The 25,313-nt window shown below is 33.1% G+C and overlaps 1 protein-coding gene across 1 annotated transcript in view; it reads left to right on the top strand.

Moving 5' to 3' along the window:
- LOC132173756 ((+)-neomenthol dehydrogenase-like) overlaps positions 1–25,313 on the top strand; it is a 32,568-nt gene that overhangs the window by 4,572 nt on the left and 2,683 nt on the right. The window lies entirely within an intron of this gene.

Here is a 25,313-nt window from a genome sequence, read left to right as displayed (position 1 = left end):
AATGGAAGTATAAAATGAAATATTTTTCCTTCTCTTTCTTGTATAGGACCACTCGTCTGCAAAGCTCATTCAAATGAGGTTGTAAACAAGTAGACAGAACCCCTTTTCTGTAAACCCGGTTAGAACGAGGTTGTAGACGAGCCATTCAATTTGGACTAATTTTGCAAGTGTAGAAGCCATCATCCACAAACTCCGTTTGAACAAGGTTGCAGATGAACCAAACAAAAAAATCAAACTTTTTGAATAAATTATTGAATATGAAGCATCAACTTAATTATCATCCCTATTTTGTTTCCCTTTAATTTTTACAGCGGGAGCTGTGGTGCATGCAAGAGAAGGTAGATACAGCAATATTCCGGTGACAACATTGTCACCTCCAGAAGGCAACACAACTTTCCTTGCAGTTGATCTTGATCCCTTAAAATGCAAAATGATCTTGATCCCTTTCTCAACATGCAACATAGAAAACTTTTATTCAATGTAAGTACTGAAAAGTAAAACAACTGCAAGAACCAGAGAAAGTAGCATTACAAAATGTGTCATGAAAATGAGCAACTGCGTATCGTATTGCACCAGTTATATATCACTTAAAAGGTTGACACTTCCGTCTTAGCAAAGAATAGGCCGGAAGGTCCACCTTCAGGCATCAAAGCCAGCATGATAGGACCTTTAGCTCCTTTTTCAACAGTCAAGACGCCGGTGTTGTGATTCAAATCCGTCTTGACAAAGCCGGGACAAACTGCGTTAATGGCAATGTTGGGGTACTCCTTAGCCAAAACCCTTGTGTAAGCATTCAGAGCTGCCTTGGAGACAATATAAGCAGAATAATTTGCGGGCCAGCCTTTGATTTCTATCAAATTCTCCTTGGCGTCTTCTAAGAACCTTTCCACCACATTGTCCACTTTCTCTTCTGTGAGGCCATCTACATCTTCTAGCTCCTTTCTTGCATTCTCATTTGAGACACGCTGAAATTCCATTGTTGTTAATTAGCACGTATGATATAACTAAAAGTTGCTACTTTTTGATATATGGAGTTCTTTTGAGTAGCACCATTTTACCCACGATTTGAAAATGCACCGCAATTTTTTAAAATGCACTTCTAATGATATAATAATACTGTACCTTTAGCTGTCCGATGGCGGACGAGACATTTATTATTCTTGCAGAATTGGATAATTCAAGAAGTGGAATTAGGTCTTTGCTCACTTGCTTCATCCCATAATAATTTGTTCTTAGACAATCCAAGGTAGTTTTGTAAGTTTGCTTAAAAACTGTCTCCAAGGATCTGGGATTTGCACCTATAAGCTGTATCATTCATGTATGTAGTGATAAAACATGCTGCAGCATACATGTTTAGAAATTAAAATCTTTTGAATACTATTAGGAAGAATTTCCTCCGATCCGGCCAAAAACTGTCGTCTTTTTTATTTTTTATTTATTTTTTTATTTTTTATTTTTTATGAGACTTTTCCTACAATGTGGGAAAGAAAAGATTAAACTATATACGATTATATTGCATTGAAAACCTTACTTTATCAAACCCTAGTTTTAATCTCATTTAATCCTCTGCAGTGATTATGGATCCGCTAAACCCTGCATTATTTATCTGCAATTTGAAACAGAGTACATAAGAAAAAGATTTTATCTAGTTAAAAATTGGTCTTTATTTTTCAACAAGCAAAAGACGTTATGTTCATTTAAAAAAGGATACTATAGACTGATTAGAAAGGAATCTTTATGTAATTATTATCATCCTCCTTATCAAGGGTAGTGGTTCAATGGCCTAAGAAAGTTTTCAAGTGGTTAAGTGTGTATGAAAAACCTAGCATTTCCCTTCTCATTTTGGTTAGGTGTGTATGTAATTTGTTGCATGTGTGTCCATATATGAGTAATGTTAGAAGTTCTTCATGTGTCGTTCTCGTATCATTCTAAAAGTTGTGAGTTTTAAAATTATTATTAGCCTTGTGATTTATCACTATTTAATTTTGGTCAAATTATAATTTTGCAAGCCACTTCATTTTTTGGAGTGACACAAAAGAGACAATAAATACTTATAAGTTATAACATTCTCAAAAGTTAACTAAATCGACTAGGAACCATGCCTAATAAAGTAGAGGTAACTTATAGTGCTACTTAGAAAAAAATTACTCTCATAGGAATCTCCGTGTGTAAAGAAATTGTCATATTTAATACTCTTCTTTTTTTTAAAAAAAAATAATAATAATAACAAAATACAAAAATACAAAAATAAAAGAAGACGGTATATTACTATATTCTGTTCGCTAAAAAATATATGGGCTTGCGTTTTCATTTTCAACCCAATCCACGTCAACCCGCCCAAATCACATACCCAATCTCTCTCTGTCTCTCTCTCTCTCTCTCTAATCGACGAGAAGCACAGTTCTCAGAGACACCGAGGTAAGATCGCTTCCGATCTAAAACTTTCAATTAGTAAATTCTTTAGACTTTGGTAATTTCCGTACAGTTCTAGGATTCAGGGGTTTAATTTTTACTATTAGCAAGTGGTTTTAGAGGGATTTATTACTTGCATTACTAGTGAAGCTAAGGTTTTTGTCCGGTTAAATTAGGTTTAATTCAAGATTCAGACGGAATCAAATGCGTTTTTCTTTGTTTGAAAAACTTGGGTTTGAATGTTTATGTAAGATTTTTGTGCTTCGTTTGTGAAAAATGGTTGAAGTTGGCTCACTCAAACTGATATTATGTAAATTCTTTCAATGTCTATGTTGGGATGTTGAATTTTAAGTGAACTTCTTTTAAGTGGAACTATCATCTATTATGTTTCCTTTTTTGTCAATTCTTGGAAGTTCTTTTAGGTGTCTTCAAGTACGTCTGTTGCTTCTAGTTAGGTATTTTCAAATGTATACTTCCTGTGTACCTGGGCAACCTTAGACTTTTAATGATATCTTCAATTCTTCATTACTTATAAAAAAAAATAATAATAATAAAACATAAAAATAAATAAATAAATAAATAAAGTATGTCTATTGCTTATGGGGCTCTGCTGAGTCATTAGAATTGGGAACCTGTGTAGAAGACTCTAAATATCAATGTGGACTGGTTTGTTATATTTGAATAATATTCAGGCTAGTGTTAGCAGACTTGAAATTATGTAAAATGTTATCAAAGATAACAGTTTAGCCCCAACTGCAACAAATAATTTGGATTGATTTTTGACATTAGTGATGAATTTTAGGAAAGATTTGAATTTTTTTTTTTCTTCATACTAGATTAAGGATTGATCAATGAGTAAAGCGTTTTGTCTGATCACTAATTGCTCTGTATAATAGAAATTGGATACTCATTTTCTTAGTTACATTTTGTTCTTTGTGCACTGTACATGGTGGTGAAATTATTGCACATGTTCTGCAGTAAGCCATTTACAGGCTAGAGATTAATGTAGGGAGAACTATTGGAATGTTTATTGCGTATAGATTTTCAGTGGCCTTGTTATTTCTACTTCTTTCATGAAATTTATGTTACGCACAAATTGAGAGTTTTCAAAGTTACTTGTGTGTCTAGTAGACATATGCTTGTGTGAGCATGCAGTTTTCGTAGTAAATTATGGTAATGTCTTGATTATTAGCTGTTAATTCTTCCTGAATTATGACATGAGTATTTATGTTCTGTAGTCAATTTTGGCCATTCAGTGATTTCAATTTAATTCTTATCTTTTACCATCTTGTACTTGAAATCCCTTATTTTGTTACATTCTTAAATATTAATGGTGGGTATGAGTAGCTCTTACTAAAAAAGCAAACATTTTCTTGTCTAGATGGCATTACAAGAAAAGTTAGATAAATGGAAAAAAAAAATATACTTTTCCCCTTTGAACTATCCACTCATTTGCACTTTTAACCCCAATGTTTAGAAAGTGACACTTTACCCCCCCCCCCCAAACTTTCAAATTGTTGCAATTCGACCATTCTAGCTTTTTTTTCCCCCAAAATGCCCCCATCCAAAGTTTTAAAAAAATTAAAAAATTAAAAATTAAAAATTAAGGGGTGGCCGGTCTCGGGTGGCACCACCCCTTAATTTTTTTTATTTTTTATTATTATTATTATTATTATTATTATTATTAACTTGGGATGGGGGCATTTTGGGGGGAAAAAAAAAAGTCAGAATGGTCAAATTGCAACAATTTGGAAATTTGGGAGAGGTAAAGTGTCACTTTTTAAACATTGAGGTTAAAAGTGTAAATTGATAAATAGTTAAGGGGTTTCCCCTGGATAAATTCAAGAAGCAGCAAGAGAAGTGCCAGTCAACGAGCATTGCAGCAGCTAATAAGTCCACAATTCAGAAATCCACACCTGTAGCTGCAGCACTGTCAGCCAATGCAAGAACCCCTGCTCCTGCCGTTAAATTTTCAAATGATACAGAGAGACTTCCAACACATCAACAGCATTTGGAAAGCCCTGTAGGAGCTCAGATCAAGCGTGTTATAGATCTGCTACTGGAGGTTTAAACCGAATTCTTCCTGCCTTTATCTATACATACGTATTGCCTAATGCTCTAGTTATTCGCAATGCTGATTGCTGAAATGATTTAAAAGTTGTGTGTTTACTGCAAAAGAAATAGTTATAGTTATCCACATTCATCAAACTGGGACCTTTTTTTTTTTTGCAATTAATTGGGGAAACTCAAAACCTTGTTTATATGGCATGATTTTAAGGGGAAACTGATAATACTTGATAGACAGTTGTACTTTGAATTGAAGGTAATTATAAATTATAGAGGTTTGTGGGCAATTTGTATTGTAGTTTTGTTTACTGTAATAACGGGGTATATCAAATCAATAGAAGTCAACATGAGTTACATTGCCCTGGTTGGACCAGGTTAATGTTAATTATCACCAATTGAATGTTGTTTGTATTTGCAGACAAGGCAAGCCTTCACACCGGAGCAAATAAATGAATCATGTTATGTTGACGCGGATGCCAACAAAGCTGTCTTTGACAGTTTGAGGAATAACCCGAAAGTGCACAATAATGGGAAGCGTTTCTCTTACAAGGTAACATTAAACTTACGTAGCCGCAGAACTTCATGGACTAATAAACTTTTTCGATTTAGTATTTAAGTTGTATTTAGTTTTTTCCTTATGCCTCTTTCATGGTGGGTAACATTTTGACTTGTCACTTGGTCTACTGTCTAAGCATGATCTAAAGGAAAAGAGTCAGCTTCTTTACTTAATAAGGAAAAAACCAGAGGGCATTGCTGTCATTGATCTTAAGGATGCATACCCAACTGTGATGGATGACTTGCAGGTACATGTAATATTTGATTTCCCCATTTTGTTTGATGAACTTTTACATCATGATATTCATGATTTCATAATAGCACCAGAATTTTGTTCAGAGAAGTCTCTGGAAAAAAAACTGCTAGGCCTTTTGGCCTTGTGCATGCCTCCCTCTTTCTGTAAGGTGTAGTCTTGGGTTTAATCCATGGGTGCAGTTGGATTGGGGAGGGCAAAGATTATCCATTATCACGTGGCCTATAAAAAAACTGATTGACCAAAAAACAAACAAAAGGTTGCTAGAAAAAGTTCATCTTGCATTGAAGGCCACTGAACGAACTTTTTTTTTTTTTTTTGATAACTAAAAGCATTTGGTAAGAAAACTGAACGAACCTTTGAATTCTATGGACTTGATTATCTCTGTGTGTACAACTTGCCGAGCATAGTTCATAGGTGACGGGTGACTGTGTGTTGGTGGGACTTGAAAAGGCCTGGAAGCCTGCCTTCCCTTGACCTTTTGGTGTCGGGTGGGAACTTCTTTTCTCAGAATGAAAAACAAAAAGATCCAAGGTTTTGAATAGTTATCATTAAAAAGAGCAAATTGTGTGATATAGTTGTATCTGGTAAAGTTTTTCTGGCTTTGGATGCATGGATTAGCTTTTTCAAAAAGTTGATTTTCATTTTGACACGTTACCAAAAGTGTAACGTGTCACCTTAACATGTTACCAAATGATAAGGTGTCAAATTGACACATTACTAAAGAATGGCATGTAATATGCATTGACATGTCACCATTTTGTAAATATTTAATTAATTAACTCAATTATTGAACGATCAATACATAAAATGATCATTTAATAAAACTCCACTCGCTCGTTTAACGTTCGTGCGAATACTAGCACGAGTTAAGAACAAAATTACGAAAATTAGAAATTATTAAAGCTTGCATATGTATTGCATTCATGCAATAGAACAAGTTTAACATACCAGTATAAAACTACGCTCGATCGTTTAACGTTCGCAAATAATATTAGCGCGACTAATATATATAATTTACTGTATATAAACATAATAACAAGTTCTAGTAATATATATACATACTTATAATTAAGTACTATATATTAATAATTTTGGTATTCTATGTTATTTATTAAGGGGTAAATATATCATAAGTCTCTGAGTCAACGTGTTAAAATTAAATAGTCCATAAGTTTTCTTTTTCAAAAATTTACTCTCTAGGTCAATCAAAATGCGAGTAAAATTCCTATCGTTAGAATTTTGTAACTGCCGTTAGTCCCTTCTAAACAGTGCAGTTTTGTAATGCCAGATAAGGCGAAAATGTTGGTCCTACGTGTCGAAGTGTACACGTGGGATTAAAACTCACCGTTTTGGGAACATCCAAAACGGTGAGTTTTGGAAACTTGGGGGTTTTATTTTGAAACCTTAAGTCATATTTCATCCCGATGAAACAAACGGACGAGAGAATCCCAGGCATACCCACTGACCCATGGAGCGGCTAAACGGAGACCCACCGGCGCGACCGAATACACCGTCGAGCCTAGCGGTCCGGCGTCCAACTTGAATTTGGCGTCCACCCATTTCTGCCCTAGAGCTTAGACCCATCGATCAGCAACCCATCCAAGGTAATTTCCCATAATTGTTTTGTGGTTTGTGTTGGTCTAACAGTGTGGAAGCATTTTCTTATAGTTTTAGGAAGCTTTTGCTGTATTGGAAGATTTTTGTCGAAACCCCCATCCCCAAAATTTTTGTCGAATCTGTGTTGGATTTATATATACAATATAATCTGTGTTGGAATCTTACAAAACATACTTTATTGCATTGTTGGCAGCAGATGTGGTCCATATTGGTTGTGGTTCAAATGGAATATGACGTTATTCCATTATTATTGTGAACTTTTGGGGTGTAATGCCTTTGTCCATAATAACCTATGTTTGTCGTGTTTTGTCATTTGATTGTGGGTCATAGAGAGGGTTGAGAGTAATTACAACCCTAAGGGGTGGTAGGGTTTGTTAGACCAACACAAACTGCAAAAAAATTATGAGAAATACCTTGGATGGGTTGCTGGTCGATGGGTCTCGGTTCTAGGGCAGAAATGGGTGGACGCTGAATTCAGGTTGGCCACCGAACCGCTAGGCTCGACGGTGGATTCTGTTGCGCCAGTGGGTCTACGTTTAGCTATCGATGGGTGCGTTGGTGGGTGTCCCGTAGGGGTGCAAAAGTGGGCAGTTAAAAACCGTCCGCTAACCGCTCTAACCGCTAACTGTTTAACCGCCCAGCGGTTAGCGGTTATTGGGTTTACTAACCGTAACCGCTAACCGCCTTTTTATATAATATATTTTTATAATTATAATTATAAAAATATTTATACATATAACATAATCACTTGATCATTAAATCACAATTTTTTTTTAAAATAATTAAATCACAATTTGAGTATTAATATATTATCACTATAATTTATATGATTATATCACATGAGATTGATCATTAAATCATTTGATTATATAATAATAAATTATACATATATAATATGACATAACTCATAAGTATACCAATTCATGCTAATACAATAATTAAATATCTAGAGACTTATTTCCAATGTATGTTATAAACTTATAAGTCTATATAAGTCTACATATGCATATGAATAATATAAATATATAATATCAATATTTAATCATATGATTCAATGACAATTCAAATATATACTTTATTCAAGATTTCAAGTGAATCATATTATTCATGTACAATGATGATATGATTCGTATAATATCAAATTAAGTAATTGACATTGGATTAAACATTGACCAATGTGTTACTTATAAACACAATTTACGTATTAATGTATTATCATTATAATTTTAGTAATTTATATATTATCACTATAAGTCATAAGTCTACAGGTTAATCATATGATTCATGTACAATGATAATCACAATTGATTCAATTGAATTAAACAATATATTACTTATAACTACAAGTCTACAATTTAATTAAAGCATTATTAGATACTTTAGGAATTTAGGATTTAGGAGTTTGAACATTACCATTTACCATTAGATATTAAGTTCAATTCAAAGAAAAAAGATTATAAGTAAATATGATAAGAATTTAAATAATTAATCATATGAATCATATGATATAATTTAATGAGACTATATGATTATATAATATCAAATTAAGTAATTGACATTAGATTCAACAATGTGTTACTTATAATCATAATTGAAGTATTAATGTATCTTTTGAACATTTTTTAGAAAAAGAAATTTAACAATTTTTTGAAAAAAAAATAAAAAAATTAACAATTTTGAACAATTTTTTGAACAATTTTGAATTTTTTGAACCATTTGTAACAATTTTTTTAAAAAAATTGAATCATTGATAGTTAGTAGTTTTATCCTTTAACCTTTTTTAAAAAATTATATAGAAGGCAAAACTACGTCGTTTTGCACCTGTATATATTCATCTCTTTCTTCCCAACCCTAAATCTCACAAAATCTCAAAATCACTCAAAGTTGCTGAGCAGCCTCTCTCAAGTCTCAAACTCTCAGTCTCTCACTGTGAGTCTGTGACACCATCTCAAGTCTCAACTCTCTCAAACTCACCTGCTGCTCACGATCGGCTCAATGAAAATACTGGGTAGTTTCTTTCCCAAATTAGACAGCCAAGGTCAGTGATTTTGGGTTCATTTTCTTGGAGTTTTTCCCGGGCTACTTTGATTTTTGATTTCCTACTATTTACAATTCTTTCCAATGATTTTGGGTCGTTTATTGTGTATTTGTTGATTATTGGGGTATGATCGGAATGAGTTTTGGATTATATTGTGTATGGCAGCCGTATGGGGTATTAGGGGTTGATTTGGTTTATATATATATATATATATATAGCTTTGTGTGTGCGTTGAAGACCATGGCAGCCGTAGGGGTTGATTTGTTTATATATATATAGCTCTGTTCTGTGTGCGTTGAAGACTATCTACGGCTGATTTGGTTTTTATATATATCTCTGTGACTCTGTTCTATGTGTTGTGTGTGTCTTCAACGCACACACAGAACAGAGCTATATATATATCCAAAAAAATAAGTCCAAAAAACCCTAAAGAAAGCCCAAAAAAAAGGCCCAATTTTAAAAAACGGTTAGCGGGCAGTTATCTATTTCGCTAACCGCTAACCGCTTACCGCGGTTAGTGAAATCCAATAACCGCCTTTGCACCCCTAGGTGTCCGTTTAGCTGTCGATGGGTGCGTCAATGAGTCTCTGTTCAACCTCTACGTCGATCGGTGGGTATGCCTGGGATTCTCTTGTCCGTTTTTTTCGTCGGAGAAGAAATATGACTTGGGGGTTTCAAAATAAAACCCCCAAGTTTCCAAAACTCACCGTTTTGGGAACACCCAAAACGCTGAGTTTTGATCCTACGAGTACACTTGGACACGTAGGATCAATATTTTCGCCTGATCGAGCATTCCAAAAACGCAACGTTTAGAAGGGACTAATGGCATTTACAAAATTCTGATGGCAGAGATTTTTCTTGCATTTTGATTGACCCAGGAGTAAATTTTTGAAAAAAAAAAAAAAAAAAAAAAATCCTTAGAGACTATTTAATTTTGGCGCGTTGACTCAGGAACTTATGATATGTTTACCCATTATTAAGTATCTGATTAATAATTTTTTAAGTATTTACTTAATTATAATTAAGTAACAATAAGTACCATGTGCTTACTGTTACTTAATTAGTTGTTACTTAATTAGTAAATCCAAATTCCAAATATATACTTAATAAATAATTATATAGTAGTTATATATATGGATCCATTCCATATATTTATATACTAAATTTAATATAAATTGGTTCATGTAATACTTATTCTCGATCGATACCCTTATAAAACTCGGCAAAAGCTTTTTTAACGTGCGACAATATTTTTTTATTTTTGTAATAAAAAAGAAAATTAAAATAGCTTTTATATATATATATTACCTACGAGCTGATCAACCCTAGATCATCATCATCTTCTTATGACATTCTAAAAAATTAGAAAGCTATACGGCCGGCTAAAACATCAACTTGCTTAGGGTGCCCCTAAGGTTTACAACGTATAGAACACGTTTATTGCAACCCTAGGAATTCCCAACTACGTAATAGCTTGGCCCTAAGTTTTTTACAAATGTAAAAGGAATAGTTTAATATATATGAACAATAAGAATATTACACCAAATTTGGAAATGATAGCACAATAAGAATATTATACCAAATTAACATTAACATATAGTCAATGTATATTATTACTTATTTAGTATTTGTCAATGTATATTAATTATTATGTGTTTCACACAAAATATTAATCAACATATATATTTTAAAATATATATATATATATATATATATATTGGCACTACAAAAATTCAATATATATGTGATAGCCATTATAATGACTAGGGCTAGCAAAACAAGTACCTAGCAAATAAATAAGTACCTATTTATCCTATGCATGTAACTATTCTTTATAATGCCTAAATGAACTTTATTATAAAAAAAAAATATGCATAGGATAAATGGGTCGTAAATAGGTCATGGCAGGTACTTGTTTTGCCAGCCCTAAATTAATGACTATCAACATATATATATGGAAATGCTTGGTGTTCTCTTAGTTTTTTTTTTTTTTTTTTTTTTTTTTTTTTTTTTTTTTTTTTTTTTTTTTTTGAATCGGCTAGCACCATATTTAATGAAGTGGAGGTCACTAATTCGAATCCCCCTCCCCCCTCTTATGCGGACATGTCAAAAAAAAATATATATGGCTAAAAAAAATAATAATAAATAAATATGGACTTTGTGTTCTCTTAGTTTTAATTAGTATATATATAACACAAAATAAATAACCCATTTCACTTAAAATGGAAATGACGTTGATCCCTTTCTGAACATGCAATATAGAAAACTTTTATTCAATGTAAGTGATAAACAACTACAAGAATCGGAAAAAGTACTACAAAATGTTACATAAAAATGAGCAAATGCATCGTATTGCACCAATTATCACTTAAAAGGTTGACACTTCAGTCCTATCAAAGAATAGGCCAGAAGGTCCACCTTCAGGCATCAAAGCCAGCATGACAGGACTTTTAGCTCCTTCTTCAACAGTCAAGACCCCAGTGTTGTAATTTAGATCTGTTTTGACATAGCCAGGACAAACTGAGTTAATGGCAATGTTGGGATACTTCTTAGCAAGAACCCTTGCAAAAGCATTCACAGCTGCCTTGGAGACAACATAAGCAGAAAAATTTGTCGGCCAGCCTTTGACTTGTATCAAATTCTCCTTGACGTCTTCTAGGAACCCTTCCACCACCTTGTCCACTTTCTCTTCTGTGAGGCCATGTACATCTCCTAGCTCCTTCCTTGCATTCTCATTTGGGATATGCTGAAATTCCATTGTTATTAGCAATTTAGCACCTATGACACAGCTAAAAGTGTCTCTTTTCTGATATATAGAGTTCGTTTAAGTTTGCGACTTCAAAAAGTACAATTAAAAAATAATAATTTTAAAACGTTCAATTTGAAAATAATGCATTCTAAAAAATGAACCATTTTACCCACGATTTCAAAAACGCACCGCAATTTTTTTAAATGCACTCCTAAGGATATAATAATAGCGTACCTTTAGCTGTCCGAAGGAGGAGGAGACATTTATTATTCTTGCAGAATTGGATAATTGAAGAAGTGGAATTAGTTCTTTGCTCACTAGCTTTATCCCATAATAATTTGTTCTTATACAGTCCGTGGCAGTTTCGAATGTTTGCTTGAAAACTTTCTCCAAGGATCCACGATTTCCATTTATAACCTGTATCATCGTATGCAGTGGTAAATGATGTAGCATATATACATGTTTGAAATCATTTGAATACTGTTTTATTTTGGACAAAGTTTTCTTTCGGATCAACCCAATCTAAACTAAAATTGATTTGTTCACTTTTTTAATAAAATTACGGAAAAATGCAAATTTAGTCTTTGTAGTTTACCTGATTTGCAAATTAACTCTTTGTGGTATCAAAATGAACTCAAAGGTCCCTGAGATATACTAAAAAAATAATTTACTAATTCGCTGACTTAACAGATTCCGTTAGTGTAACATTGACTTAAATATGACACGTGTCACAATTTTATTGGTTCTAACGTATTTACATTATCAAAATTTGTTAAATTAGTTGATAAAATTTGACTATAAGGAGTAAATTGTCTTTTTGGTACACCTTAGGGATCCCTAAACTCATTTTGATACCACTAAAAGTTAATTGCAAATCAGGTAAACCACAATGACTAATTTTGTAATTTTCGCATAAAATTAACCAAGCATGTGGTATCTGTCCTTAGTGCATGTGAAAATGCATGTAAGAATAATATACTCTAAAGACATATGTTAATTTAATAAATTAATTGTATTTGAGGAATTTCTTTCATTCCTGTTTGAAGTAAAAAATTTGTCATTTTATTTATTTTTATTTTTTGCATTTATGAGACTTTCTTTCCTACAGTGTGGGAAGGAAAACATTAAACTATATATATATTATAGTCTACATATATATTTTCTGGATTATACTCTAAATTTAAAATGCTGATAGAGATAATATTACATTGGGAAACTTACTTCATCAAACCCTTGTTTTAAGCCCTCTTGATCTTCTGTGTTGACTATGGATCCAGCAATCCCTGCATTGTTTATCTGCAATTTCAAATAATTTCCATATTAGACTACTAAATGGGGGATAAGAACAAGACTTCGTATAGTTATTGGTCTTTATTTTTCACCAAGCAAATGACTCTCTTTTTTCCTATTCAAAAAAGCCGGCGGAGGAGATCACTTATGGCTATTTTATCTAAGTATGACTATAGTAGTCCCTACTCGCTGAGAGCCGTACAGGGAGGGACTAAGACGATGGGAACTACATACTGTCTCTTAAGTCCGACTAAATCATAACCTGACTTAGTTCCATCAACAAATCAGTAGGACCTAAAGCAGCTAATACTAATAAAATTAATGATTCTTATTTCAGGAGTTAAACTCTCACCTTACTACATATCTAAAACCATTTGGAGAATTTTATTGAGACCACTGAACCACAACCATTAATGGTAAACTAAATGACTTTATTTTCATCTAAAAGAGATTACATGATTTCATCTTAATTCAAAAGTATAGACTGATTAGAAAGGTATCTATATAATTAATCTTCCTTAGACTATTGGATAAGGGCTCATCCATACTTATCCTTTTTCGTTTTTCTTTTCCATACTATGAACAGGTTGGGAAAGCAGCCTAGCCAAGCAATAGGAAATACACATCCCTATGAATTTTTATATTCCCATCTACAAGTCAAAGTCATATTCTCCATAAAAATCAAGTGTCTTACCGAGGATCAGAACATACAATACGAGCAGTTAATATAAGAGGATACGTGTTCCCTTACCTACTTAAGCGGGTGTCTAGACTATACAAATCAGTACAAGGCTTATCTATGGTATCCGGTCACGTTAGCCACCCATGCATGCAATACGGGCAACTAATTACACCCGATCACAAGTATCGGAGAGTTGGATTACGTACCAATATGTCAAGCTTCCCAAATTGAGTTTTGATGAAATTTGCAAAAGAAGAAATGCTAGCCTTGTCCCCCACATCAAGTTGATGAAAAATCACATCGGAGTATCCAGCAGCCTTGAGTTTTTCAACAGCTTCATTTCCCCTCTTCACATCTCTAGCAGTTAATATCACCTCCACCCCATTTGAAGCTAGCTGCTTACATATTTCAAATCCTATCCCTTTGCTGGACCCCGTAACAACTGCAATCCTGAAGAAAAAAGTTTGAAACAAATGCAAAAACAAAGAAATTGAGGATCGATGTTTCACTACTTACTAGGATATATAATTATATACATCTGAGGTTCATATTAAAACACGTTGTTAAAGATGAAATTACCTCTTCGTCATGTTTGTTGACTTTTTCTGCAATTCGTTGACGCTTATTTGTGGAAGTTAATGGTTTTTTTGTTGTTTGGATGGTTTAAGGTAAGGTTGTGGGGTATTTATAGTTGCTCATCTCTGGGTTTTCTACGCATGCAGTGACATATTCCCACTTGCTATCTTGCTTTGTTACGTATACTGTGACGTCTATTAACTTTTGTGAGCAAGCCAAAGAAACAGACATGGAATGACGGAGGGACCATGGTCCCCCCAAAATAAGGAAAAAAAATAATAAAAAAATTAAAAAAATTAAAAAAAAGTAAAGTTAAAGTTTTAATTTTAGTTATTTGGCCTCCTAAAAAAAAAAATTGGCCCTATTTTTAATTTTGTTGGCCCATACCCACTAAATTTTTTTATTTTTGGCCTTTACTTTCTAATGTCCATTTTTTTTTGCCCTTACGGTAGTCTTTAGTTCATAAAAAAACAACTAAAATAATTTTTTTTGATAAAAAAAATTCTAAAGAACCAAAAAAAAAATTTGGTTGGCCCCCTCCCATAAAATTTCCTGGCTCCGTCCCTAATGGAATGAGATATAGTTCTAACATTTTCTCTCAAATTCAAGATTGAAGCTTGAATTTGGAAAAAAAAAATGGATTGATTTTTGTATTTTTTGAACAGGATATGGTTCGGCAAGCATAATAAAGAAGACTATGAGCTCTACATGCATTAATGAGATACGCGAACATGAATGATCAACCCTAATTATTGCCATGTGTATCAACCAAGACGGTCTGATCAAGATTTTTCGACATGTTACGTATGCTGTGACGTCTATAAAGCTTGTTTTCAGACTTTTCTTCTTCTTTTTTTTTTGGAGCAAGCTAGCTTTAAGACTTATTACGTATTCTGTGACGTCTATTAATTAACAATTTAGTGGCTTGGGTTCTACATGCATTAATGAGATACGCGAACACGAATGATCAACCCTAATTATTGCCATGTGTATCAACCAAGACGGTCTGATCAAGATTTTTCGACATGTTACGTATGCTGTGACGTCTATAAAGCTTGTTTTCAGACTTTTCTTCTTCTTTTTTTTTTGGAGCAAGCTAGCTTTAAGACTTATTACGTATTCTGTGACGTCTATTAATTAACAATTTAGTGGCTTGGGTTTTCATTTTCAACCCAATCCACCTCTACCCACCCAAATCACATACCCAATCTCTCTCTCTCTAATCGACGAGAAGCACAGCTCTCAGAGACACCGAGGTAAGATCGCTTCGGATCTAAAACTTTCAATTAGTAAATTCTTTAGACTTTCGTAATTTCCGTATTCAGTTCAAGGATTCAGGGGTTTAATTTGTACTATTAATATTATCAAGTGGTTTTAGAGGGATTTATTACTTGCATTAGTAGTGAATCTAAGGTTTTTGTCCGGTTAAATTAGGTTTAATTCAAGATTCAGACGGAATCAAATGCGTTTTGCTTTGTTTGAAAAACTTGGGTTTGAATGTTTATGTAAGATTTTTGTGCTTCGATGGTGAAAAATTGTTGAAATTGGCTCACTCAAACTGATATTATGTAAATTCTTTCAATGTCTATGTTGGGATATTCACTATAAGAAATTTACTCATCAGGGGCGACTTATTATGGGTGATTTTCAAGTATTAGGGGCGACTTTTGAAAATCGCCCCTAATAGTTAAGTATTAGCGACCACATCAAAGTAGATGCTAATAGCCAACCGAAAAGATGAATATTAGCGTCCACTTTACAGTGGACACTAATAACTCAACCCTAATATACACGCGGGAATTATTCAAAAGGCGGGAAGAATATAAGCAGCAAAAAAAAAACTTTTAGCGTCAACAATCATCGACGCTGATAGTGGACCAATAGCATCCACTTAAGTGGACGCTAAAAGCTGGCAAAAAATTAAATAAAAAACAAAATCAAATAAAAGGACAATAGCATCCACTTTGAAAGTGAACGTTAATACTTAAGCATTAGTGGACCCTAAAGACGCTGAAGACCCATTATTAACGTCCAATTTCAAAGTGGACGCTAATACTTAAGCAATAAAGTGGACTCTAAAGATTAGGTAGAAAAATAAAAAAATAAAATTGCTGCCCAATAGCGTCCACTTTTAGTGGACATTGAAGACCCATTATTAGCGTCCACTTTGAAAGTGGACGCTAATACTTAGGCAAGTGGACCCTAAAGATTAGCTAGAAAAATAAAATAAAAAACAAAAAATAAAATTGCTGCCCAATAGCTTCCACTAAAAGTGGACGCTGAAGACCCATTATTAGCGTCCACTTTCAAAGTGAACGCTAATACTTAAGCATTAAGGTCCACTTTAGTGGACCCTAAAGATTATATAAAAAAATAAAAAATAAAAAATAAAAAAATAAAATTGATGCCTAATAGCGTCCACTTTTAGTGGACGCAGAAGACACATTATTAGCGTCCACTTTCATACTTAGGCAAAGTGGACCCTAAAGAGTAGGTAGAAAAATAAAATAAAATAAAATAAAATTGATGCCCAATAGTGTCCACTAAAAGTGGACGCTGAAGACCCATTATTAGTGTCCACTTTGAGTATTAGGGTCCACTTTAGTGAACCCTAAAGATTAGATAGAAAAAAAAATTAAAAATTAAAAAAAAAATTAATTTTAAAAAAAGGAGTTTTGCTTGCCTTCAAAAAAAATTGCTGGAATTCTCGTGTAAAAGTATATAATTAAATAGCATATTGTTTGTATAAATTAAGTGGTTTTTGCGTGGTTAGATTCACTATGTTTGGTTAAAAAACAATGATTAAGCTCCAAAATCATTACTTTTTTTTTTATTAATTTAAACTTTCAAAATAATTAATAATTTATTATTATGGTATCAGATAACTTTTCTTAAACAACAATTTGTTTGTAGTAGAGGTACTATTTATCTCGACGAAAATGAAATTCAGAGTAGTCTTCGTATATAATAATTTAGTTTGAAATTGGAAAACTGGGGACTTCAAATATGTCCCCATCATTGACAGCATTACAATGTTGATTAATATTGACATTACCTACCTTTACTTACAAGATATTTTTTACATGTGAGCAAATCTCCTTTATTTTGATCAAGATTTTATTTTGATCAAGATTTTTCGAAGTCTCTTTAGATCCCATTTTCTTGTTCCTTTCCTTTTCTTTTCCTACCTTCCCCGAGTAGTACTCTCGTACTCTTAAAGTATTTTAAGGAATATCTTATTCATGTTATTTTTTTTATTTAATAACACTTAATGCTACCTTCCCCGAGTAGTGGGAAGGCTGCGGAGCCAACCCCCCTATGGAGAAAAGTAGATAATTTAGTATAACCTGAAGTAGTTTTGTGGCCAAAGTCAAGTCACGTGGCCTTTTCAGTCCATAAATGTATTATAGATTAAGTTAGAGGGTTTGATGTTTTGGCTGAAATGGGAGACTTAATCGTTACTTTAACACTTTTTTTTTATGTGTAAGCTCAAACTTCTTTTAATAGGTGAGGCCCAACCCGTGAAATATTTAATTTAAATGGGAAGTGAATTGACGGAGTCAAAGTTCGATCCTAAGACCTTTGACTCTGATAACCAAGCTAAATCACCACTTTTACCATAAGCTTAGACATTGAATATTTAATTTAAATGTGAGTGATTTGACGGAGTTAAGGTTTAATCTTATGACCATCAGCTCTGATACCATGTTAAATTACCAGTTATCCTAAAAGCTTAAACTAATAAGAAGAGATAAATTTAATTACTTAATCATTAGTTTAATATTCCCCCTCATGTGTGCTCAAACTCTCTTTTAATAGGTAATATATAACAACATGCAGCCTATAGAAGGTGATCTATCTCTTGACTTTAATTTGGAAAACTTAATTTTCCACATATAAAATAAGAAAGCAACCTGTTCATAACTATTTGTAAATTATATATTATTAGCAATCTTAATTTCAACTATATGCACTGGACACGAAACCTGCTAATAATATATTAAATTGGGCACGATGTTAATATATTACTATTCCTGAGTGATGATAGACATTGTCACCTTTGTATCTTTCTAATGTTCACTCAAATTTGATGACTTTTAAAATTTAATTGGATTTGTGATAGATTATTATTGTATTTTGATCCAATGATAATTTTAAAAGACACATCGATCAATTTTAGGAAGACACAACAATGACACAAAAATAACATCTATCATTACTCTACTATCCTTATTCCCTACCTAGCTACTTTCCCAAGAAAATGAATCTTTATTAATTTGCTAATATATTTATTTATGCTCGATGTTAATAATTTTATGAAGGCAGTTTAAGCTCAAATGAGATGATATGCCAGTCAAGAATCGATTGGCATATTTGACTGCCTCAAATTATAAATCATGAATTTGTTGAGATTTGGTCCAACTTTATTGCATAAACACTTCTGGTCAATTTTATTGTTTGTTACATAATGAGCATCTCTTGCATTTAGGTGCTCGAATTACTAGCAAATTAGACACACTTATAGAGTCGGGGCTGCGAGGCTCATTTGCTGCTCCCTCTCTATGAAGTTCAATATGACATGAATTGTCAAAGGAAAAACGAGAAATAAGCATAAGGTACGTACACTAGTGTTTCAAGCCACATCAACTTAGTGAGTTACATAGTCGGATAAAGGTGTAATATGTAACATCATCCATTCACAATACATAGCATAGAAAACTTCTATTCAATGTAATTATGTAAGTGAAAAGTAAAACAACCGCAAGAAAGAACCGAAGAAATTTCTACAAAAATGTGACCTGAAAATGAACAACTGCATCGTATTGCACCACAAATGAGTTGAAATGATGCGTCAAATTTTTTTTTTTGAAAAACCCAGCATTAATTTCCCTTCCCGTTTTGGTTAGCAGTGTATGTAATTTCTTGCATCTTGCATATATATTGTGTAATGTAGTCTAACGTTATATATGTTGCTTAGAAAAAAAATTACTGGCATAGTGATGCAGGATAAAGAATAAAGAATTGGGTCTTTTAATTTGATTTAGATTAGTAGTTTGATTTAGGTTATCAATTTTATTTGTAAGTTAATAATGGGCGTGAGCCAAAATTTTAAGTAATTTTGTAATTTAATAATGTGTTTAGTCCAAAGTTAATCAAATTAGAGTTAGAATTTTATAGGATATCGCTACAAAATATTTTCCAGCACAAGTTGATATCGTGATTAAACTAATTAATAATGCATATTATTTAGTATAACCCAAAGTTTTGTGACCAAAGTCAAGGCACGTTCCTTTTCAGATCATAAATGTATTATAAATTGTGTTAGTGGGTTTGATGTTTTTGTCCCTTATCTCCACTCATCTCTCTTAATGTATGGAGAAGAGGAAGTGGCTGAAATCGGAGACTTATCCTTGATGTTTAAAAGTAACAAATAGCAGCCTTTAAATTTGTTGTATACATCATACTAGATATGGTAATCCTCATATCAGAGGAATTTGAATCTGTACAAAGAAATCTGTTAGATCCCAAATTATGCACATGCGGACGGGGTTCATGATCACCTGCAAAACAGGGATCGAAGGCGTCAATTTCAGCAATTAAGCTTCCATTTAGGATATTGAAGATACTCTAATACTTAAGTTAGTATTGGCTTTAGCTTGAGGGGCGATACCGCGATTGAGAGAGAGAGATCTAGAGAGGGGTCATCCCTTGAAGGGAGAAGAAGGGTGTGTACCATAAATGTATTAAGGAGGTGTTTAGGCCCACACCTCAGGAGAGTATTAAATATTAGTTCAATAATTAAATTTATTACTTTTGTTATTAATTTAAACTTTTGGAATAAGTAGTAAGTCAACAAATATGTTAATATCTATATTCTCTACATAGCCACTTCCCTAGCTAATATATTTATTTCAAGTCAATGTTAATGTTTTTTTTTTTTTTTTTTGACATGTCCACACAAGATGGGGGAGGGGGATTCGAGATCAATGTTAATTTTATGATTACGGTTTAAGCTCAAATGAGAAGACATGCCAGTGAAGAATCGATTAGCATATTTGTTTATTATAGAATGAGGATTTCTTGCACTTAGGTCCTCGGATTGCTAACAAGTCGGATGGCAAACTCCAATTTGGCGTTCAAGCAATGGAAGTATAAAATGAAATATTTTTCCTTCTCTTTCTTGTATAGGACCACTCGTCTGCAAAGCTCATTCAAATGAGGTTGTAAACAAGTAGACAGAACCCCTTTTCTGTAAACCCGGTTAGAACGAGGTTGTAGACGAGCCATTCAATTTGGACTAATTTTGCAAGTGTAGAAGCCATCATCCACAAACTCCGTTTGAACAAGGTTGCAGATGAACCAAACAAAAAAATCAAACTTTTTGAATAAATTATTGAATATGAAGCATCAACTTAATTATCATCCCTATTTTGTTTCCCTTTAATTTTTACAGCGGGAGCTGTGGTGCATGCAAGAGAAGGTAGATACAGCAATATTCCGGTGACAACATTGTCACCTCCAGAAGGCAACACAACTTTCCTTGCAGTTGATCTTGATCCCTTAAAATGCAAAATGATCTTGATCCCTTTCTCAACATGCAACATAGAAAACTTTTATTCAATGTAAGTACTGAAAAGTAAAACAACTGCAAGAACCAGAGAAAGTAGCATTACAAAATGTGTCATGAAAATGAGCAACTGCGTATCGTATTGCACCAGTTATATATCACTTAAAAGGTTGACACTTCCGTCTTAGCAAAGAATAGGCCGGAAGGTCCACCTTCAGGCATCAAAGCCAGCATGATAGGACCTTTAGCTCCTTTTTCAACAGTCAAGACGCCGGTGTTGTGATTCAAATCCGTCTTGACAAAGCCGGGACAAACTGCGTTAATGGCAATGTTGGGGTACTCCTTAGCCAAAACCCTTGTGTAAGCATTCAGAGCTGCCTTGGAGACAATATAAGCAGAATAATTTGCGGGCCAGCCTTTGATTTCTATCAAATTCTCCTTGGCGTCTTCTAAGAACCTTTCCACCACATTGTCCACTTTCTCTTCTGTGAGGCCATCTACATCTTCTAGCTCCTTTCTTGCATTCTCATTTGAGACACGCTGAAATTCCATTGTTGTTAATTAGCACGTATGATATAACTAAAAGTTGCTACTTTTTGATATATGGAGTTCTTTTGAGTAGCACCATTTTACCCACGATTTGAAAATGCACCGCAATTTTTTAAAATGCACTTCTAATGATATAATAATACTGTACCTTTAGCTGTCCGATGGCGGACGAGACATTTATTATTCTTGCAGAATTGGATAATTCAAGAAGTGGAATTAGGTCTTTGCTCACTTGCTTCATCCCATAATAATTTGTTCTTAGACAATCCAAGGTAGTTTTGTAAGTTTGCTTAAAAACTGTCTCCAAGGATCTGGGATTTGCACCTATAAGCTGTATCATTCATGTATGTAGTGATAAAACATGCTGCAGCATACATGTTTAGAAATTAAAATCTTTTGAATACTATTAGGAAGAATTTCCTCCGATCCGGCCAAAAACTGTCGTCTTTTTTATTTTTTATTTATTTTTTTATTTTTTATTTTTTATGAGACTTTTCCTACAATGTGGGAAAGAAAAGATTAAACTATATACGATTATATTGCATTGAAAACCTTACTTTATCAAACCCTAGTTTTAATCTCATTTAATCCTCTGCAGTGATTATGGATCCGCTAAACCCTGCATTATTTATCTGCAATTTGAAACAGAGTACATAAGAAAAAGATTTTATCTAGTTAAAAATTGGTCTTTATTTTTCAACAAGCAAAAGACGTTATGTTCATTTAAAAAAGGATACTATAGACTGATTAGAAAGGAATCTTTATGTAATTATTATCATCCTCCTTATCAAGGGTAGTGGTTCAATGGCCTAAGAAAGTTTTCAAGTGGTTAAGTGTGTATGAAAAACCTAGCATTTCCCTTCTCATTTTGGTTAGGTGTGTATGTAATTTGTTGCATGTGTGTCCATATATGAGTAATGTTAGAAGTTCTTCATGTGTCGTTCTCGTATCATTCTAAAAGTTGTGAGTTTTAAAATTATTATTAGCCTTGTGATTTATCACTATTTAATTTTGGTCAAATTATAATTTTGCAAGCCACTTCATTTTTTGGAGTGACACAAAAGAGACAATAAATACTTATAAGTTATAACATTCTCAAAAGTTAACTAAATCGACTAGGAACCATGCCTAATAAAGTAGAGGTAACTTATAGTGCTACTTAGAAAAAAATTACTCTCATAGGAATCTCCGTGTGTAAAGAAATTGTCATATTTAATACTCTTCTTTTTTTTAAAAAAAAATAATAATAATAACAAAATACAAAAATACAAAAATAAAAGAAGACGGTATATTACTATATTCTGTTCGCTAAAAAATATATGGGCTTGCGTTTTCATTTTCAACCCAATCCACGTCAACCCGCCCAAATCACATACCCAATCTCTCTCTGTCTCTCTCTCTCTCTCTCTAATCGACGAGAAGCACAGTTCTCAGAGACACCGAGGTAAGATCGCTTCCGATCTAAAACTTTCAATTAGTAAATTCTTTAGACTTTGGTAATTTCCGTACAGTTCTAGGATTCAGGGGTTTAATTTTTACTATTAGCAAGTGGTTTTAGAGGGATTTATTACTTGCATTACTAGTGAAGCTAAGGTTTTTGTCCGGTTAAATTAGGTTTAATTCAAGATTCAGACGGAATCAAATGCGTTTTTCTTTGTTTGAAAAACTTGGGTTTGAATGTTTATGTAAGATTTTTGTGCTTCGTTTGTGAAAAATGGTTGAAGTTGGCTCACTCAAACTGATATTATGTAAATTCTTTCAATGTCTATGTTGGGATGTTGAATTTTAAGTGAACTTCTTTTAAGTGGAACTATCATCTATTATGTTTCCTTTTTTGTCAATTCTTGGAAGTTCTTTTAGGTGTCTTCAAGTACGTCTGTTGCTTCTAGTTAGGTATTTTCAAATGTATACTTCCTGTGTACCTGGGCAACCTTAGACTTTTAATGATATCTTCAATTCTTCATTACTTATAAAAAAAAATAATAATAATAAAACATAAAAATAAATAAATAAATAAATAAAGTATGTCTATTGCTTATGGGGCTCTGCTGAGTCATTAGAATTGGGAACCTGTGTAGAAGACTCTAAATATCAATGTGGACTGGTTTGTTATATTTGAATAATATTCAGGCTAGTGTTAGCAGACTTGAAATTATGTAAAATGTTATCAAAGATAACAGTTTAGCCCCAACTGCAACAAATAATTTGGATTGATTTTTGACATTAGTGATGAATTTTAGGAAAGATTTGAATTTTTTTTTTTCTTCATACTAGATTAAGGATTGATCAATGAGTAAAGCGTTTTGTCTGATCACTAATTGCTCTGTATAATAGAAATTGGATACTCATTTTCTTAGTTACATTTTGTTCTTTGTGCACTGTACATGGTGGTGAAATTATTGCACATGTTCTGCAGTAAGCCATTTACAGGCTAGAGATTAATGTAGGGAGAACTATTGGAATGTTTATTGCGTATAGATTTTCAGTGGCCTTGTTATTTCTACTTCTTTCATGAAATTTATGTTACGCACAAATTGAGAGTTTTCAAAGTTACTTGTGTGTCTAGTAGACATATGCTTGTGTGAGCATGCAGTTTTCGTAGTAAATTATGGTAATGTCTTGATTATTAGCTGTTAATTCTTCCTGAATTATGACATGAGTATTTATGTTCTGTAGTCAATTTTGGCCATTCAGTGATTTCAATTTAATTCTTATCTTTTACCATCTTGTACTTGAAATCCCTTATTTTGTTACATTCTTAAATATTAATGGTGGGTATGAGTAGCTCTTACTAAAAAAGCAAACATTTTCTTGTCTAGATGGCATTACAAGAAAAGTTAGATAAATGGAAAAAAAAAATATACTTTTCCCCTTTGAACTATCCACTCATTTGCACTTTTAACCCCAATGTTTAGAAAGTGACACTTTACCCCCCCCCCCCAAACTTTCAAATTGTTGCAATTCGACCATTCTAGCTTTTTTTTCCCCCAAAATGCCCCCATCCAAAGTTTTAAAAAAATTAAAAAATTAAAAATTAAAAATTAAGGGGTGGCCGGTCTCGGGTGGCACCACCCCTTAATTTTTTTTATTTTTTATTATTATTATTATTATTATTATTATTATTAACTTGGGATGGGGGCATTTTGGGGGGAAAAAAAAAAGTCAGAATGGTCAAATTGCAACAATTTGGAAATTTGGGAGAGGTAAAGTGTCACTTTTTAAACATTGAGGTTAAAAGTGTAAATTGATAAATAGTTAAGGGGTTTCCCCTGGATAAATTCAAGAAGCAGCAAGAGAAGTGCCAGTCAACGAGCATTGCAGCAGCTAATAAGTCCACAATTCAGAAATCCACACCTGTAGCTGCAGCACTGTCAGCCAATGCAAGAACCCCTGCTCCTGCCGTTAAATTTTCAAATGATACAGAGAGACTTCCAACACATCAACAGCATTTGGAAAGCCCTGTAGGAGCTCAGATCAAGCGTGTTATAGATCTGCTACTGGAGGTTTAAACCGAATTCTTCCTGCCTTTATCTATACATACGTATTGCCTAATGCTCTAGTTATTCGCAATGCTGATTGCTGAAATGATTTAAAAGTTGTGTGTTTACTGCAAAAGAAATAGTTATAGTTATCCACATTCATCAAACTGGGACCTTTTTTTTTTTTGCAATTAATTGGGGAAACTCAAAACCTTGTTTATATGGCATGATTTTAAGGGGAAACTGATAATACTTGATAGACAGTTGTACTTTGAATTGAAGGTAATTATAAATTATAGAGGTTTGTGGGCAATTTGTATTGTAGTTTTGTTTACTGTAATAACGGGGTATATCAAATCAATAGAAGTCAACATGAGTTACATTGCCCTGGTTGGACCAGGTTAATGTTAATTATCACCAATTGAATGTTGTTTGTATTTGCAGACAAGGCAAGCCTTCACACCGGAGCAAATAA

The sequence above is a fragment of the Corylus avellana genome, chromosome ca3 (genome assembly GCF_901000735.1).
Source record: "Corylus avellana chromosome ca3, CavTom2PMs-1.0".
In the NCBI taxonomy this organism is placed as follows: domain Eukaryota; kingdom Viridiplantae; phylum Streptophyta; class Magnoliopsida; order Fagales; family Betulaceae; genus Corylus; species Corylus avellana.
Note: the sequence above shows the minus strand (reverse complement) of the source record. Positions and strands in the feature narration are given on the sequence as shown.